A 17530-nucleotide genomic window follows, 5' to 3' on the forward strand; every position below is an offset into this window, starting at 1 on the left:
GATTTGGCTCAGCCTAGGTAAAGGAATGATGCTTACTGTAAGGTTAAAATGACCTTAGAGTATTAGGACTTTCTGGTTCTAATCATAATTAAGTTTTATCATTCCAGTAGTGGTTCTCCTTTGATACTCTGTTAACATCATCCTTCTCCTGGGCCTTTTCACAGAGATTGTGACTGATATAGCTACCAGATGCTAGACCTGTTGAAGCCTGTGAAAGGCAATCTACCAGTTTTCTGGTGATTTTTGAAGATTTTTGATTGTTTATCAACAAGTCATATTGTCTCTTAAGGCGAGCAACCAACATTAACTTCCCAAATATCAGCAATAGACAGGAGAATTGGGGCAAATCTTTTGCTGAAAATGAGCATAAGATATCTGCCCTTGGAACCTAACTGTGGAGTTTCTCTATCTTCTCCCCTGCCTCTTTTTAATTTCAATCCACAGTGAATCATGAGAAGGACCGTTTGCTGAGGGCCATTCAAACTCTGAATAGTAGCTGGTCACTGAAGTGTGCAAAAATGTGGCAGTGCTAAAGGTGCTATTGTCTTAAAATAAGGGAAGAATAAGGCCAAGCAGTTGTCCTGACAGTAAATGATACTTTATAATCATATTAGAAGGATTTCTGTGTGTATGCGTTCAGCAGAATGTTTGGCAGTTAGCTTCCATTTAACTAGATTTATATATAGCACACAGGAGTCTTTTAAGTGCCTTCGTTTTTTTTATGGGACAAGCTTTGGTGCCGAGGGGTCTGGTCTAGGGACAAGCAGAGACTCCCTGCATTTAAGAGAGTGGTCAAGTTATCCATCTCAAGGTCCATGATTACAATAGGATCTATGGCAATGTCCCAAATGCAGCTTATCTAGACCAGTCCTCCTGACTTCCCTCAAACCTGGCCTGTAGCCTGGGACAAGCCAGGCAAACTCTCTGGGACTCAGTGACCCTATTTGGTGAATGGGAATAGTGCCATGCAACCTGATCTCCTTGAGAAGTTGCCAGTAAAAATGACTGGCAAACACAAAGGAAAACAGGAAAATGTCATACAAATACTTGCTGTTATTATTAGTAATATTTGCATAGCTTTTCCTCTGAGGCTTCACACAGTGCTTTGTTCTTCCATTCTCTAATGCCATTTTCAAGTAATATTTCTGTATCATAATCATCTTTGTGTTTAATCCTCTACAGTTCTTTAGAAGATTCCCTCTCATTCCAAGCTGAAATTTCCCTTGGCATCATCCACAGTCAGTTTTTAGTACCTGCTAAGCCCCAGGAGTCATCCTGCCATCTTTCTGGCATGATGGTTGTGTCAACATGCTTCCAGGAAGGATTTTCTAAACTTTGTATCTCTTTCAATTGCTAGCATACAATAAGTGCTTAATATATTACACCATAAAACAGGGTAAGAGCCAGATGACCACTTGTCAGGGGTAAAAAAGGCAGTAATGTGGAAGAGACTACTTTGATTGGGTCATCAAATGGCACTGTTGGCCCCTGACAACTTGATAGGTTGTATGGATGTAGGGAGTATGGGAGTCTACTGGAGGAGAAAGGGTAGAATAAAGCTTATCATGGATGATGAGAAGACATATAGCATTTGTATATGCCCATGATATTCCTAAGGCAGATGTATGTCTTCTCAACTTGGGCAGGGGCTCAGACTGTAAATGCCAGCCATTCCCAGTGGCTAGCATGTTATTACTGTGCAGCATTTTAGTTGTGTCCAATTTTCCTAGCTTCATTTGGGGTTCCCTTGCCAAAGATACTGGAGTGGTTTACCATTTCCTTCTCCAGTTCATTTTGAAGATGAGGAAACTGAGGCAAACAGGGTTAAGTGACTTGCCCAGGATCACACAACTAGTAAGTGCCTGATGCCAGATTTGAACTCAGGAAGATGAGTCTTCCTGACTCCAGGCCTGGCACTTTATCTACTGCACCACCCAGCTGCCTTTGGGTAGTATAGACTTTTGCTAATTGTGGGTCGTTACTTAGTGTTACTTACTGATTAGAGTTATATTACTGGGAAATACTGCTCCTCTCAGGAAGATAAGTCAAATAGATGATCTTCAAGGGTCCAGCACTGCCAGGAGTGGCTGGAAAATAAATGAAAAGTGATTGGCCTAAGGTATAGTTAAAGAGTGATGGAAAGAGGAATGCTTTCTCTGAATATGGGTTTGGAGAAGAACTCTTGCCTAAGGAACCACGGTTGCTGACATGTTCTATACAAAACTTTTTTTAGCTTTGAACCATATGAAAGCTCTTGTGTGAGAAGGAAGGATTATGTTTTGGTTGTTTCTATCACGTTTGCATACTTGGGCTCCGCTCATTGGCAGTGTGTCACCTTTGAATCAGAAGGACAGCAACATATATCAGTGGGTAGCAAAATCAATGACTTGGTCTTCTTTAATGTATAGGTGGCAAGTGTTTATCACATAGGTGCCATATCTGTATGTGTGTAGGAGAAACAGCATTGGAACCAAAGTCAAAGAATTGGAATTATAATCCTGGTTTTGCCATGGGCTGGAGGTGGGCCTTAGGCAAGTGGTTTAGCTTTCTCTGCATCTGTTTTCTCATCGGTAAGATGGAAATAATACAGTCCTACCAACTCCTATTGAATTGTAGTGAAGATGCAACGAGAATGTATATGACAGTGCTCTGAAAAGCATGCTACTATCCATTCGTTTTTCAGCTGTTGTCCAATTCTTCATGACGTCATTTAGGGTTTTCTTGCAAACATACTGGAGTGGTTTGCCATTTCCTTCTCCAACACATTTGACCAATAAAGAAACTGAGGCAAACAGAGTTAAGTGACTTGCCCAGAGTCACACAGCTAGAAAAGTGTCTTAGGTCAGATTTGATCTTAGGAAGAACAATGTTCCTGACTCCAGACCAACACTCTTACCTACTGTGCCACCCTGCTCTAAAAAGTACACATTACTATACAAAAGCCAATGAATTAGAATAAAATGATAAGTGAATGTTAGGGATAAAAATTATCCTAGAGTACTCCATCTACCTTATTTTACTGATGGACAAATTGAGGCTTAGGAAAGTTAAGTGATTTGACTAATGTCACATGAATAGTTGGTGGCAGGTTGAGGACTAGAATGCAGAATGTGAGAGCTGATGGGACCAACCCCACCTGGTTTCAACAATTGGGAAACTGAGGCTCAGCACTTACCCAAGGTAATAGTTATTTAGTAGCAGCTTGTCTTACTCCACATCCAATATATTTTCTGTTCTTTTGCACCATGAAGCACATAAGGCAGCTAAATGGAATACTGGAAAGAGCACTGGGTTCTGAACCAGGAAGGTATCTTTGTGAGTTCAAATCCGTTCTTAGAAACCTTTTTGCTGTGTGACCCTGAGCAAGTCACCACCCTGTTTGCCTTAGTTTCCTCATCTATAAAATGAGCTGGAGAAGGAAATGGCAAATCACTCCAGTATCTTTGCCAAGAAAATCTCAAACGGAGTCACAGAGAGTCAGACTGAAAAAAGACTGAAAAATGACTTAATAACATAGCACATATAAACTTGGGGCTCCCTCTCAACCCTGACTTAAAGGTCCAGAAGGTGCCTGTAGGTTGCTTTTCAGAGTCTAGGGGTAGCCCTAAGGTGTTGGGGCTGTTTTCTAATGCTATGGCTTATGAGCACTACTGTTATGTTTCTTACCATGATGATCAGTTGTTATTAATTAACCCTTTTAGAAAAAGGGTTTTCTTTTACAAAGGTAGTAGATAGTAAGAACAGTTGGTAGAAAACAGCCTTCCCCCAAAGTCTGCGATACACTTTTCCATCACTACATACAGAGTCCAGGATACAAAGCAGATTCAGACTCTAGAACACATGGCAAAGGAGTAACTCATAGTTCCTGAAAATTCTGTAATTCTGAAGGTGATTCCTTTAGGTGAAGTATAGTTTTTCTGCTGGAATCTTTGTAGACCTTTGAATCTATTTCCTCATCATGTTCAGTCTTGCCCTTGACTTTCAACACAGACGTTGTCACCAGCCAATCCTGGGGCACTTCTAGGATGTTGATGGTAAGTGGTAAGGTGGAAAATCTAAAATCTTTGGGTCTTTTGCAGCTTGAAGGGGGGTACTCCTTCAGCTGGGGTGGGAGGAGACCTAGGCCACAGATGAAATGTTCTTCTCCCTCCAAGTCCAAGTGATTCCTTTTTATCTCTTCCTCTTCTTCCTTGTCATATATTCAAGTATTCAGGTTCTAAAGTAACTCTCTGGTAGTATGTAGGTCCCACAAGGTGTTGCCAAGTCCCTCATTCAAATAGAACCATCTTCTCGTAGCATCTAGTTGAAATGTCTTTGATTTAAGGAGGTGTCCAGTCCTTATTCACACCTAGCTCTGGTTGACTGATTCTATGAAAAAGTGTTGTCATTATCATTAAATCTCCTAATTTCCATCCAGATTCTTTTTCCATCATGCCATTGTGTTTTGTTTTGTTTTTTTTTTAATTCTAAAAGCTCGAAAGAATGTTAGAAGTTCATCTAGCCCAGTTAGGCTAGTTGACAGGAAAATTAGCAACTTATATTTGTATGGTGCTTAAGGCACACAAAGGGATCTCATTACCTTGAGGTACGTAGTTTAAATCTATCCTTATTTTATATATAAGGAAACTGAGAGTCACATAACAATTGGCTTTCTCATTCCCATAGCTAATTCATATGTTGAATCCCAGAATTGAAAGGGACATACAGGCCATCTCAATTCTGTCCGCAATTTCTCTGACAGGTAGTAATATAGCCTCAATTTGAAGACCTCTATGAAAAGGAATTTCCTTTATGCCAAAAGAGATATGGAACTGTGTATACCTTTTGTCTCAGCAATACCATTATTTACTTTGTTTCCCAAGGTGATCAGGGAAAAAGGAAAAGAACCTATGTTTCCAAATATTTATAGCAGCTCTCTTTGTAGTGGCAAAGAACTGGAAATTGAGGGGATGCCCAGCAGTTGGGGAATGGCTAAACAAGTTGTGGTTTATGATTGTGATGGAATACTACTGTACTGTAAGAAATGATGAGAGGTTGATTTTTAGAAAAACATAGAAAGATTTCAGTGAACAGAAGCAAGAGAATGTTGTACACAGAAACAGCAATAATTGTTCGAAGAATAACTGTGAATGACGAAAGTTATTCTGAGTATTACAGATACTCAAATCAACTACAAAAGACCTCTATGAAGAAAGATACTAACCACCTCCAGAGAAAGAACTCATAAATGATTCTGCATAGTTAGATTTTACATATCTATATATCTATATATGCGTGTGTGTGTGTACATATATATGAATTTATTTGTACGTGTATATGTACATACATACATATGCATATATGTAGATAAGTAGATAGATAAAAGGGTGACTTTCTTTAGTGTGTGGTAGGGAGGGAGGGCAGGAGACAGTCCTGAACTTTAAAATGTAACAAAATAATTTAATTAAAAAAGATTCTCCTGCATTTTGAAGCAGGACTACTTTTGGATGGTTCTGAATGTCAGAAATTTTTCTTTTATATCAAATTAAAATATGGAGAAAAGAGAGCAAAGCCCTGGGAGAGCAGAGTTTTCCCTGCTGGTTTCTTGCCTCTGAAACATTTGTCTCTTAATGACTCATCAGGGCATTTCCTTGTGATGACATTATGTCCTTTTTGTCCTTTAAAAGGACAAAGTTGTGTCCTTTTAACTAGCTTCCTAAAATACCTGGCATTACCCTATGCCTAGGCCACTGCTTTATTAGTATTCTTGGTGTGATGGTAGTGACAAGGATGAAATGTTTAACAGAAGTCAGGAAATGGTTTGGTTTTCCCTCCTGCCTCCCAAGTTGGACTTTGCTAAAGCAGCTCTATGGTAGGGTCTAAGCATGCAAAAGGCCAGATTGGCTTCAGGTATAGGCACCCTAGGCTGCTGTCTACATGGTGCCATTGAGGGATGTTGAACCACTCATCTCACTGAAAGCTTCTCCCTTATTCTGTGTCGGAAATTTTTATTATTCCTTGTAGGCTTTTTAAAGAAGTGAATTTTAGCCTGGTTAAAGCTTTGAGTTAAGTAGGAGGAGCTATCACATCTATTAGTCAACACATCAGAAGAAATGTGCCTTTTTAGTTAAAAATATGCAACTGCATAATGTCACAACAGAGAGCAGGTTTCTGAGAGTTATGTTGTTGCTAAGTTTGGATGGAAAGAAAGACACTGAAAACATAGGATACCCTCTGGCTGATGATGTGACTCAGTGGGATTGATACAGCATCCTTGAAGATCTGATGCCAGAGGGAGCAGGGTTCTTACAATGGTACTCAAGGGAGGAATAGCTGGTTTTAGAGTTTTTCCCAGCTAGCCAGCCCTGTGAAAGACAGCTTGGCCTCTGCTTAGGGCCTCTGCTTATACTTTAGATTGGTCTTTTCCTATTATGGGTCCTCAGTGGGAGGTGAATGTTTCCATTATCTACTAGGTTACAGTGGGAATAAATGAGATGATAATTAAAAGTGTCCCAATTGAAAGGTCCAGGTCATAGGACCCTAGAACTAGAGCTGGGAAGGACCTCAGATTGAATATTGTCATGCAGCATCCTAGTGTAATGATAAGAGCACTGGATTCAGAGGCAACTGCCCTACCTTCTAGTCTGGATCTGCCATTTACTGTCTGCTTAACCCTTTGGCAAGTTATTTAACTTCCCTGAGCCTCAGTACCCTTAGCTGTAAAATAGGGATTACGATACCTACCTTGCTTACCTCCCGGGGTTATCATGATGATTCATTGAGACAGTGTATGTCAAACCATCTGAAAACTGCAAATATAAAGAAAGTTATTGTATGAATGGTCTCTCAATCTCAAACCCCTGAATTGAAAGAAAGTACCGGTATATTGGGCCACCAATGAATTACTTGCCTTCAATTCAAACAATCACTCTCTCTCCAAATACATGCCCTAGTTCTACTGAAATGTTTTGGATAGATATATCACACACACACGTGTGTGTGTATGCTTATGTATTTTATTTATTATATCTAGCTATCTACAACAACAACAAATCTGTACACAGTAATTTTTATTTTGGTGGATCATTATCAGCTTTCTTATGTAACAGTATTTATAAATGTGACCTTATTCAATGCCACTCCAGTTCAATTCAGCAGATGTCTATTAAGTGCCTAATAGGTACTGAGGATACAAATGTAGTCCTGATCCCGAGAGCCTTCATTTTTTTTTGGAAGAATATGACATACACACACAGATACTAAGTATTTAAAAGCTTGTGCAAACTAATTTCAGGAAGGAAGGAGCTCTAACAGAGCTTGGGGTTGGTTTGTTTTTTTTTTTACTTTCAGGTTTGCATAGCTCTTTAAATATGTATTTCCTCATTTGATCTTTATAACAGCTTTGTGTGGTGGGTGCAATCACTAGGTGCAATTTTACAAATGAGAAAACTGAGGAAGTGGAAGAGAGGGGAAAGCTGAATCAGAGCTACATAGGTATCGAGTATCTAGGGCAGGATTGGAACTCAGGTCTTCCTGTTTCAAAGTTCAGTTCAGCATTTTGTACATTGTGCCATCACATCTAGTTAACAACTGGATGGTTGAGGAAAGGCCTTAAATGGGAGATATTATTTCTGTGATATTTTGAAGGAAGTTAGGAATTCCAAGAGGCACAGGCAAGGAGAGAGTACATTCCAAACATGGAAGGTGTCAACAGGCAATCGCTGTCACAAGACAACGTGAAAAGAAAATGAACATGCATGTGTAACCCATAGGGTTCCCAGTCTTTACAGAAGTTTACATTTTTACAAAAACAGGACAAAGGGAGGAGGGGACACCAGGAAAGAGAATGACATGAAAGGGAGAACAGCAAAGGTGGAAAAAGACAAAACCACTCCCCATGAGGAGGAGCAAGGTGGGCAAAAAACCTCAGTCTTTTCCCTTGGGAACTGCTAGACTATGAAGATAGGAGGATCTGTTTATCTGTAAAGGACCCCAGCTGCACAAGCATTATCCCAGCCTGGCACAGACTGGCTGGCGCCTGTCTTGACTCTCAAGGACACAAGGAGTCCAGTTTGGGGTGCAACAACAAATTACGTAAGCTCAGGGGAAGCTTCAGGCTTGACACATTCAGAGCCTCCTGCATGTTCTGGGTTCAGTATTTCTGGAAAATATGGCAACTCAAAAAGACAAGTTCAGAGACCCCTTAACAGGGGCCATCTGTGCAAAGAGAAGGAGGCAGGAGATGGAATGTTATATACCAGGACCAGGTAGAAGGCCAGTTTGACTGTAATGGAGAATTCATGAAAGAAAGCAATATAAAATAAAACTAGAAAGGTAGTTGGGAGTCTCTGGAAGCCTCTAAAATGCTAGACTGAACATTTTGTGTTAAAGAATTAGATTCATTCCTTTTTTTCCTTTTGTCTTTATAGGTATATTTAATTTTATTGAACTCTTGTGGAAGAGAAATAACCTGAGAACTATGAACTTGTCAGTCTCTTAGTAGAACCATTTTGGCTTGTCTGTCATCAAAATCTCCCTTCCATTTGGCAGGAAAGAGGTTGGGGATCCTTACTACCATGAGAAAATAAATTTATTTTTAGTATCAGTTTTACCCTCACTCAGAACGAGTCTTGTAAAAAGCTTAAAGGATAAGGGGGAATTAAAAACCTCGGAAAGTTTCTCAGCATCTCCATAAAGGGCAGAGCCAATGACTTTAAGCAAATGGCATGAAGAGTGACTGAGTTACCTCTGATGTCATAGCCAGTTCCATCACCCAAGTGTCTCTCTCTGTTTTGAATCATGGGTTTCAAACATCCCCAAAAGCTTTCCCCCTGGTAATTCCAAAGCTCTTAACAAATCAATCCTAGGGAGAAATAAACAAATATGTAGAAGAGCAACAGGATATTTAGAGCATGGTTTTAATTAAAATTTTCATGTTTCCCTCTTGATGTCTTGTATGACCCATTAAATATATTGTTTAAATTCTCCATAAAAGTAAGTAATAATTGCATGCTAATCATCATTGTTTCCTCATTGTCCTCATTGTCAGGATCTCAAAACTCCCTAAAGAGGAGGGAGTTCAGAAGGCACTGAGACAGTCTTTCCTGATTTTGTGACACAGGTCCATTGTAGCAAGCCCTTTTGGTGTTCCCTGTGCACAAACCCTGAGATAGCTTGTCTTCATAGTTCAGCACATAAGAAGACCCCTCCAGGGGAACATACGGAAGAAATATTCCCAAAGACACAAAAGACAAAACACTCAGGGATATCCAATCCCATACTCCTCCTAATGCCCCCACCTACTCCTTTCTTCCTAAAAGCACTGCAATGTTTGGCATGGGAAATACTGTACGGTGATAGTCATCTTTCAAACACCAACAATGCAAATTTTGCTGCTTCTTGCTCCTGTGTACTGGTTTCAAGAAACTCTAGTTTTGATAAGGGCTTAGTGTATCCTTCAAGGATATTGAATTGCAGTTGCTGACTTTTCTCCCCTCTAGCTCAGTTGCACTATTTTTTTTTGCTGTGCTAACACTAATCCCCTTTTTAAAAAATCCTGTCATCCTTGTCTGTCTCTCTCCCTCTCTCCTTCTCCTCCTTTTCCTCTCCCCTCTTAATCCCTTCCTCCTTCCCTTCCCTCCCAACACATACACCCAAAATATATGTACATCTAGATATACATCTACATATAGATATCTATTTATCTGAAGCTTTAAAATATCACTTTCTTCTGTACTTAACAATATATAATGATTGGATCATGTAGGATCCTGTAAAAAAAAGTTACAAAATGTGAAACACTTACCAGTCTTAAAAAGCTGTACTACCTGTTAGCCTGCCCAAAGTGAATGTTGCATAGAAAACTCAATAAGTTTATTTAGCCATTCTGAGTTGTGATTAGTCTCAGGCAGTCTATCTAAACAGTTACCTGAAGCATTGCCAGCTCTCATTTATCATTCAGTAGATCCAGGGGAGCAGATGGTATGATGGAGGGTCATTGCAGCTCTATAGTATAGAGATGATGCCGAGCAAGCATTAGTGGAAGGAATTTAGCATGTTTAGCCTGGAGGAGAGCAGTCAGTCTTGAAGTATTTGAAGGGAAATCAAATGGAAAGGGGATTAGAATGTTCCCTTTGGCTTTCATAGGCAGAACTGGTAGCAATAATTAACCAGTGTAAGAGAGGCAAATTTTGGCTCAACATAAGGAATAACTTTCTTATACAATCAGGGTTATTCAGAAGTGGATAAAAAAATGGGTTCTTCTTTTCTAGAGATTTTAAAAGCAGACTTTGGGTGATTAGTTGTGGGAATGTTAGAGAGGAGATTCTTTGTTTATGTGTAGTTTGGACCACATGTGATTCTCGATTTGTTGATTACCTGGGTTCATTTACCTTTCTGTTACTTCCTGACATATTCTCTTGTTAAATGAGAAAAGTGCCAACTTTGTGCCTCTTTTTTTTTCCTTTGGAGAGAATGTTCCCCATCCCAGGGCATCCACAGGAATCCCAAGGTCATAGATCTAGGAGAGATCATCAGAGGCATTCTAGACCAGTTCCCTCCTTATACTCAAGGAACCTAAGGCCAAGGGAGGTTGTGACTTGCCCTAAGTCATACAGGTAGCAAATATCAGGAGTAGGATTTGAATCCAAGTCTTCTGACTCTAAAGCCTCAGGAGGTAGGATCAGGGTCCTCAACCATCAAACAGAATGGACAAGTCTCTCCATAGTTCTTCTAATCTGAGTTACCATTCCTGGTATCTTTGTTCTTCTAATGCCCCACAGTAGTTATGATCTGCTTATCAGACCTTACTCATTCTTGCAGATCATAATACTTTACTTTGAGGGAACTAGATGGTGCAGTGTCTAGAGCACCAGTGCAGGAGTCAGGAGGACCTGAGTTCAAATCTTACCTCAGACACTTGACACTCACTTAGCTGTGTGACCTTGGGCAAGTCACTTAACCCCAACTGCCTCATTCTGGGTCATCTCCAGTCATCCTGATGAATATCTGGTCACTGGATCCAGATGGCTTTGGAGAAGTGAGGCTGGTGACCTGCACAGCCCTCCCTCACTCAAAACAAAGTCAAGTGCAAGTCATGTCATCGTTTCTCTGATGGCGTGGTCCTCTTCAACAATGAAAGATGAATGCACACAACACTTTACTTTAGTTAGGTACTGCCAATTAAGTACTCCCCCACATCAGGTTCAGCAGAGCTACGTTGGGACTCATTCCTGGATAGATAGGAATCACATTGTAACTCTTGTATCAGAGGGCTCTCACAGCAAAAAAGAACTCAGGGTCACTTTGGGTAATCTCTCTCTCTCTCTCTCTCTCTCTCTCTCTTTCTTTCTCTCTGTCTCACACACGCACACACACTCGCACACACACACACACACACACACACACACACACACACACACACACACACCAATCTGGAAAATTACTGATGCTGCCCAGTGTGCTAACACCAACTCCCTTGACAAGCATATAGTTCACAAAGTTAAAAAAGGAAAGTTTTATTGAAAGGTGGAAGAAAAAAAAAGTAGAATTCCCAGTAGAGTTCTTGGAATATGAAGCCCCCCTCGAATGAACAAACCAGCTGTCCGAAACACCTCTGGTGTGTGACTCTTAGGCCATGGGCTCCCAACAAGAACCTCCAGTCATTCCCAAGGGCATTGTAAAATTTTAGACATTGATCTCTAAAATAGCTTTTCTTGTAGTCAGATGTAGGCAACTCCCAGCAAGTGGTATCAGGCAGCACTCAATGGCAATGCCAAGATTTTTCCTAGAGCAAATTTTTTTTTCTATCCTCAGATGTCTGCAAAGGGGAATGCCTGTAGGGTCTCCCTGCCTGGTAGGAAGTGCAGCTTTTCTTTGCATCCCTGCTGAATGGTAACAGGACCAAATTATGGACTTCCCTTCCTTGTGGCTACTCACCCTGTTCTCACAAAAGTTTCCCAGAGAGCAGGACCATGCCACTCTCTTGTCTCCAAGAGAAGTCATGTCATCTAAGAAGAGGTTCAGGTATGATGACTACAGATTTCTATGTATTTTCTCCTTTAGATACCTGAAGGGAAGTTTCCCATCCAGTGGAACATTCCTTATTTGGTCCAGGAGTTGGCAAAGCAACTTAAATTTCTCCTGAATGCTCTCTTTTAAAAGAGGCAGTAGGACATATTGGAAGTAAACTGGACCCAGAATCAGGAAGACCTGGGTTCCCATGCTGCCTCTGACATCTCCTGACTGTGGAACCTTGTGTGAAACACTTAACTTTTCAGTGCCCCATACACCTCTCAAAGACACAGCATAAGTGGCAGGGACATTTTTCCTTATTGGAAATTCACTCTACCAATGAAATAATAGATCTGATTTTTAAAATCTTCTTTTAAATCCCTCATTCTTTGATTCTGTCCCCCCCGCCCCACCCCGAGTTTCTCTTCAGTCAGTTGGACAGCATCATTCAAATCATCTGAAATTGTTACTAGCCTTAGGGCTATTGCTACATATGGTAGGAGAGATGGGTAAAGAGGAGAAGTTTCTCCAAACCAGCTATATTATTAGAGCTGGAGGTCCAGAGCTGACTGAGTTATCAGTCTCTTGCCAAGCATCTGACCCAGTCTACTATTGTCTTCCCTTTCAACTTATGTGGTTCTTTTGGATCTTAACCATTTACTTGGTCTCCTGAATATTCACTCAACAGATCCCGAAACAAAGTCCACCTGATTCTCATTTATTTGTTTATCCTCTGACTTGTGTTCTTCTGGGTGACTTGACCTTGGGTCAAGTCTGACCTGCCTTCTATGTGCTCATCCACATCTCTGACCCATGTTACCCAGGTTGCCTAGTTCCCTAATCTAAGTTTCTGATCCCTGTTTCCCAGTGCAGAAAGAGAACAATCTGCCTGGGAGTCAGTGAAATGAATATTGCCACTTGGCTTGCTTTTCTCTAGTTAATCAACATGGATTGCTTCCTATAGTCAGTAGGTAGGTAATTTTATTGTTGTTGCAGTACTGAGACATGACGAATAACTTACAAGGAGCATTTGACCATGGAATCCCAGAATAGCCATGCAAGAGCATTTATTCTCAGGGAGGACATGGGGCTGAGGAGTGAAAAATACATTGTTCAGTTTAGGGCAAGTCATAATTTGATAGATCCCAATATTTTTGAGCAACTGTTGACTCTTACTGAATCTGAGGTCTTCTCTAACCTCCTGATAATCTGTCTTTCAGCAAATATCAAATGAGGTGAATTGTGAAAGTTCAAGCACCGAAAAGAGAGACCTTGGCCGCCGTGTACAAACATCTTTGGGCACCATACAAACTGCCAAATTGACACCTCATTGCAGACGGCAAATAAAGTTAAATTAAGTGACTGAGGGGACTTTAACAAATTACCTATTCAAAATTGCTTTTGCAAAGCTTACCAAATTCATGGCAGCCCTGAAAGTATCTCCCTGCAAAAAAATTTTCCCCCTCTTGGTCTTGTGGCTGCTGCAGGAAAATTAGTAAAATCCACAGAATAACATTTGAACTTTTGCAAATGAGTAAACAGCCAAAATAAACAGCACTTCGGAAAAAACACACATTTTCTCTCTTTTAAGAGCAGGCTGTGCCTCAGCAAAATACCTTAAAAGTGAACTAAAAAGCTTTTAAAAAAATAAACAATTCTGCTTATGATCATAAATTGGGACCATATGGAGATGTGAAAGCTGCAAGAACAATCCATTTATGCTCTTTTCTCACTGCCTGCATTATTTGCATGCCACAGAGAATGCTTATATTAAGTTGAGTTCACTGAAGTCTTCAGTGACCCCCCAATAAGAATGAACTCTCTTCCTTCTGGGGCTTCTTAGGCAACATTGCAGAAAAAAAGAGAATGAAATGAAGAGCAATACTTGTTAATAAGCCACAGCTGAGAAGCAAATTCTCCTTTTCAATTTCCCATCATTTTACCTCAATTCATATTTCTCCTTTAAAGTGCCATATGGCCCCAGTGAATCTCAGTAGATCAGTGATATATACCAAAGTTGAAAATGTGTGGTGGCATCCTTGTGAATGGTCAGTCATTGATAGAGCTATGTTGCAATTTGCCCTCTTGTTCGGCTTCCTGGCCTTAAGGGATGGTGAATATACAGACTACCCAGAGTAGATCTGTAGTCTGTTTTCTCCTAATCAACTTGATTTGTGCCATGGTGTCATGGGTAAGAGAATGTGGATGATCCGATGCCAGCCATCATCACTAAACAATTCAGGCACTGTTTGGCCACCAGTGTAGCATGGGCAATGATAGTTTCTTTAAAGGTGAAGGGTTACATTCTCATTGTCTCTTGTGATTATCACTTGTGTTTCTTATTCTATAGAAGTATGATGGCATAATGGACAGAAAACTGGGTGTAGAGTCTGGAAGACCTACATTCAAATTCTGACACTCATACTGACTCTGGGCAAATCACTTATCCATCTTTGTACCTCGGGTTGCTCTCTATGACTTAGCTACTGAGTTATATAGTTAGGTTTCCATGCTGAAGATAATTCTTTTGTTATTTTCCCCAATAGCACTTAATGTCTGTACCACTTATCCAGCACTTACCTAACCAGTTAAAATTAGAAAGAAATTAGATCAGACCCCCAAAGTCAATTGGACTAATCATAGATGAGAACTTTAATTGAAATGGAAATGATGACCTCGGTGCCATTACAATATTAGGCCCCTCTTGGCTGCCACAATGCAGGAATTCTTGGAAACACCCAATACCAGGGCTCTGCTTATGAGGAGGGATATGGTAATTATTTGTAAAAGGATATGTCTTAGGATCATAGCATCATAGATTTGGAGTTATAAAGGCCCTTAGAGATTCCCTAATCCAACACTCTGATTTTACGGATTGAATATAGTCCTTAAAAATGAAAATTATTTCTTTGACATATGAATATGTGTTTACTGGAGATCAAGTCAGAAAGCTTTAAATCGAACTAACAAAATAATAAAAGGATAAGGGTATAGAGAAAAACACAATAAATGAGTTTCCTAATTTTTTCTTCCCATTAGCTTAGTTTCTACACAGATATATAAGGTATTTGTGCTAATTTTGGAAAGCATTTGCACATATTTGAACTCCATAGACAATCATAAACTTCATGCTAACCAGTCTTTTCAACCTTTTAAGAAAAGCTACATAATAAAGGAGGACTAATTTATGTTTTTTCTCCTCTTCCTTCTCCTCCTTCTCTCTCCCTCCTCTCCATCCTTCCCCCTCTCTCTTTCTCCTCTCCCCTTTCCTTCCTTCCTTCCCTTTTCTCTCTCTCTTTCCTCTCCCTTCTTTCCTTCCCCTTCTTCCTTTCTCTTTCCCTCTCCTCCCTCTCTCTTTCCCTCCCCTCTCTCTCTCCTCTTTCTCTTTCCCTCCCTCCCCTTCTCTCTCTGTCCCTCTTTCCTTTTTCCTTCTTCCTTCCCCCACTCTCTTCAGTTGGGGTTCTAATGTGTAATGAGAATCCTAAAGAAGGAATGAAGAGACATAAGGGACCAGAAAATCCGAAAAGTGTCTTATCAGCATTTGAATCTTTGGGAAGTGGTTGTACTTTTTGAAAGAGTGGGTGGATGTATTCAAATCAGATACTGCCATATAAACTTCAAGGTCAAGTTTGAAGTTTCTTAGAATATTATGTCCTAAGGAGGCCCTCTCATGCTTACTTTTTTTCCCCTTTGGCTCTTCCCTGGATCGTAGGTTCTGTTTCCTTACTACTACCTCCTACAATCTTTATCTTCCTTCAATTGACCATTCAACACCATTTATTTTTTTGAAATAGATGGTTATTGATATTTTTTTATTTTACCTTGCCTAGGCTTCTTCTCCCTCTCCTACCCAGAGTCATCTCTTCTAACAAAGAAATTTTTTAAAAAGAAAAAGAGGAGGAAGAGGAAAAAAGTTCAGCAAAACTAATTTTGCATTTAGAAAAATCTGACATTATAAGCATGTTCCATGCCAGAGGTGTCAAACATGAACCTGTGGGCCTCATGCAGCTGGAGTGCAGCCTGAACCAGATTAAAATGTAATTCAGAAATGTTTAACAAAACAAATAAAAATAGAGTGAAACATAGATAATGTTACTGTATGGTTTTCTAAGTGAATATTCAGCCTGCAGAGATCCTGACATACAGTTTAGTTCTACTTCTATTTCAATTTGACATTTTGACATTCTATCCTCCCCAGCACAAAAGAATGGGAAGAGATGTCTTTTCTTGGGGGGGGGGGGGGGTCAAGATCAATAATTATTTATGAAATTTTCAGCCTGCAGTTTCTCCTATATCTATCTTAGTTTTGAGTGTTTGTTTCCATGTTGTGGTCCATTGGATTGTAAGCTCTTGAGAACAGGGACTGTCTTTTGCCTTTCTTTGTATCCCTAGTGCTTGGGGCAGCTAGGTGGTGCAGTGTCTAGAGGTGGTGCAGGAGTCAGGAGGGCCTGAGTTCAAATCTCACCTCAGGCACTTGACACTCACTAGCTGTGTGACCTTGGGCAAGTCACTTAACCCCAATTACCTCATCTTGGGTCATCTCCAGTCATCCTTATGAATATCTGGTCATTGGATCCATATGGCTCTGGAGGAGAAGTGAGACCTGCACAGCCCTCCCTCACTCAAAACAAAGTCAAGTGCAAGTCATATCATCATTTCTGTGATGGCATGGTCTTCTTCGGCAATGAAGGACAAACACACACACCAATCCCTAGTGCTTAGCATATTGCCTAGAATATAATAGGAGCTTAATAAATGCAAAATAACTGATTGATGACTCCTCTGTGCCAGGCATTGTGACTCATGCCATGGGTGTAAAGACAGTAAAACAGTCCCTACATTTAAGGAGTTTACATTCTAATAGAGGATACTGCATGTATATAGACAGGCATCTGCAAAACCCATAGAAAACACATACAAGGAAAGGAAGGCATGAGCAGGTGGGGTGGAAGGGGATGGAGTTGGGCACTAGGAAAGTCCTCTTGCAGAAGGTGGTGCCTGAACTGAGTCTTAAAAGCAACCAGGGATTTGAAGCAGGGGTTATGAGGACGGATGTCATCCATTGATTCACTTCTTAAAGAGGGCTCTTATAACCTCACTCAAAGTGTGAACCTGAAAAGGCCTCAGCCTAAAAGGGCCAGGGTCCCCAGGGTCTCCCATTGCATTCTGGGCCATCTCCAGTCATCTTGATGAATATCTGGTCACTGGACCCAGATGGCTCAGGAGAAGAAAGTGAGGTTGGTGACCTTGCACATTTCTCCCTCACTCAAATCCAGGTCAACTGCAAGTCATGTCATCAATCCCTGATGTCATGGTCTCCTTCAAAAAAGGACAAACACAACAACAATGAGGAGGGAATGTATCCCAGCCAGCGCTTAGGCATGGATACAGACAAGAAAGGATATTGAAAGTAAGGAGCAACAAGAGACAGCCAGACTGATAGAATGCAAAGTATGTAGAGAGGGAGTAATATATAGCAATGGGTCATGTTCAGAACAATTCAGGTGTCACCTCCTATACTTGGCCCTTGGAAAATCAT

The 17530-nt window shown here is 40.5% G+C and overlaps 1 protein-coding gene and 2 long non-coding RNA genes across 3 annotated transcripts in view; 2 read left to right on the top strand and 1 right to left on the bottom strand.

Moving 5' to 3' along the window:
• Positions 1–17530, top strand: part of LOC140513791 (uncharacterized) — a 65638-nt gene that overhangs the window by 19172 nt on the left and 28936 nt on the right. The gene's annotated exons all lie outside the window — the stretch shown is intronic.
• On the bottom strand, positions 733–10309 carry LOC140513857 (uncharacterized). Its single transcript, XR_011970401.1, has 2 exons — positions 6724–10309; positions 733–4368 (listed from the first exon to the last, which is right to left on the bottom strand). It is a non-coding gene; the product is annotated as an uncharacterized lncRNA (long non-coding RNA).
• LOC140513858 (uncharacterized) lies at positions 12010–13562 on the top strand. Its single transcript, XR_011970402.1, has 2 exons — positions 12010–12962; positions 13212–13562. It is a non-coding gene; the product is annotated as an uncharacterized lncRNA (long non-coding RNA).

Source organism: Notamacropus eugenii, chromosome 7 (genome assembly GCF_028372415.1).
Source record: "Notamacropus eugenii isolate mMacEug1 chromosome 7, mMacEug1.pri_v2, whole genome shotgun sequence".
Lineage (NCBI taxonomy): Eukaryota > Metazoa > Chordata > Mammalia > Diprotodontia > Macropodidae > Notamacropus > Notamacropus eugenii.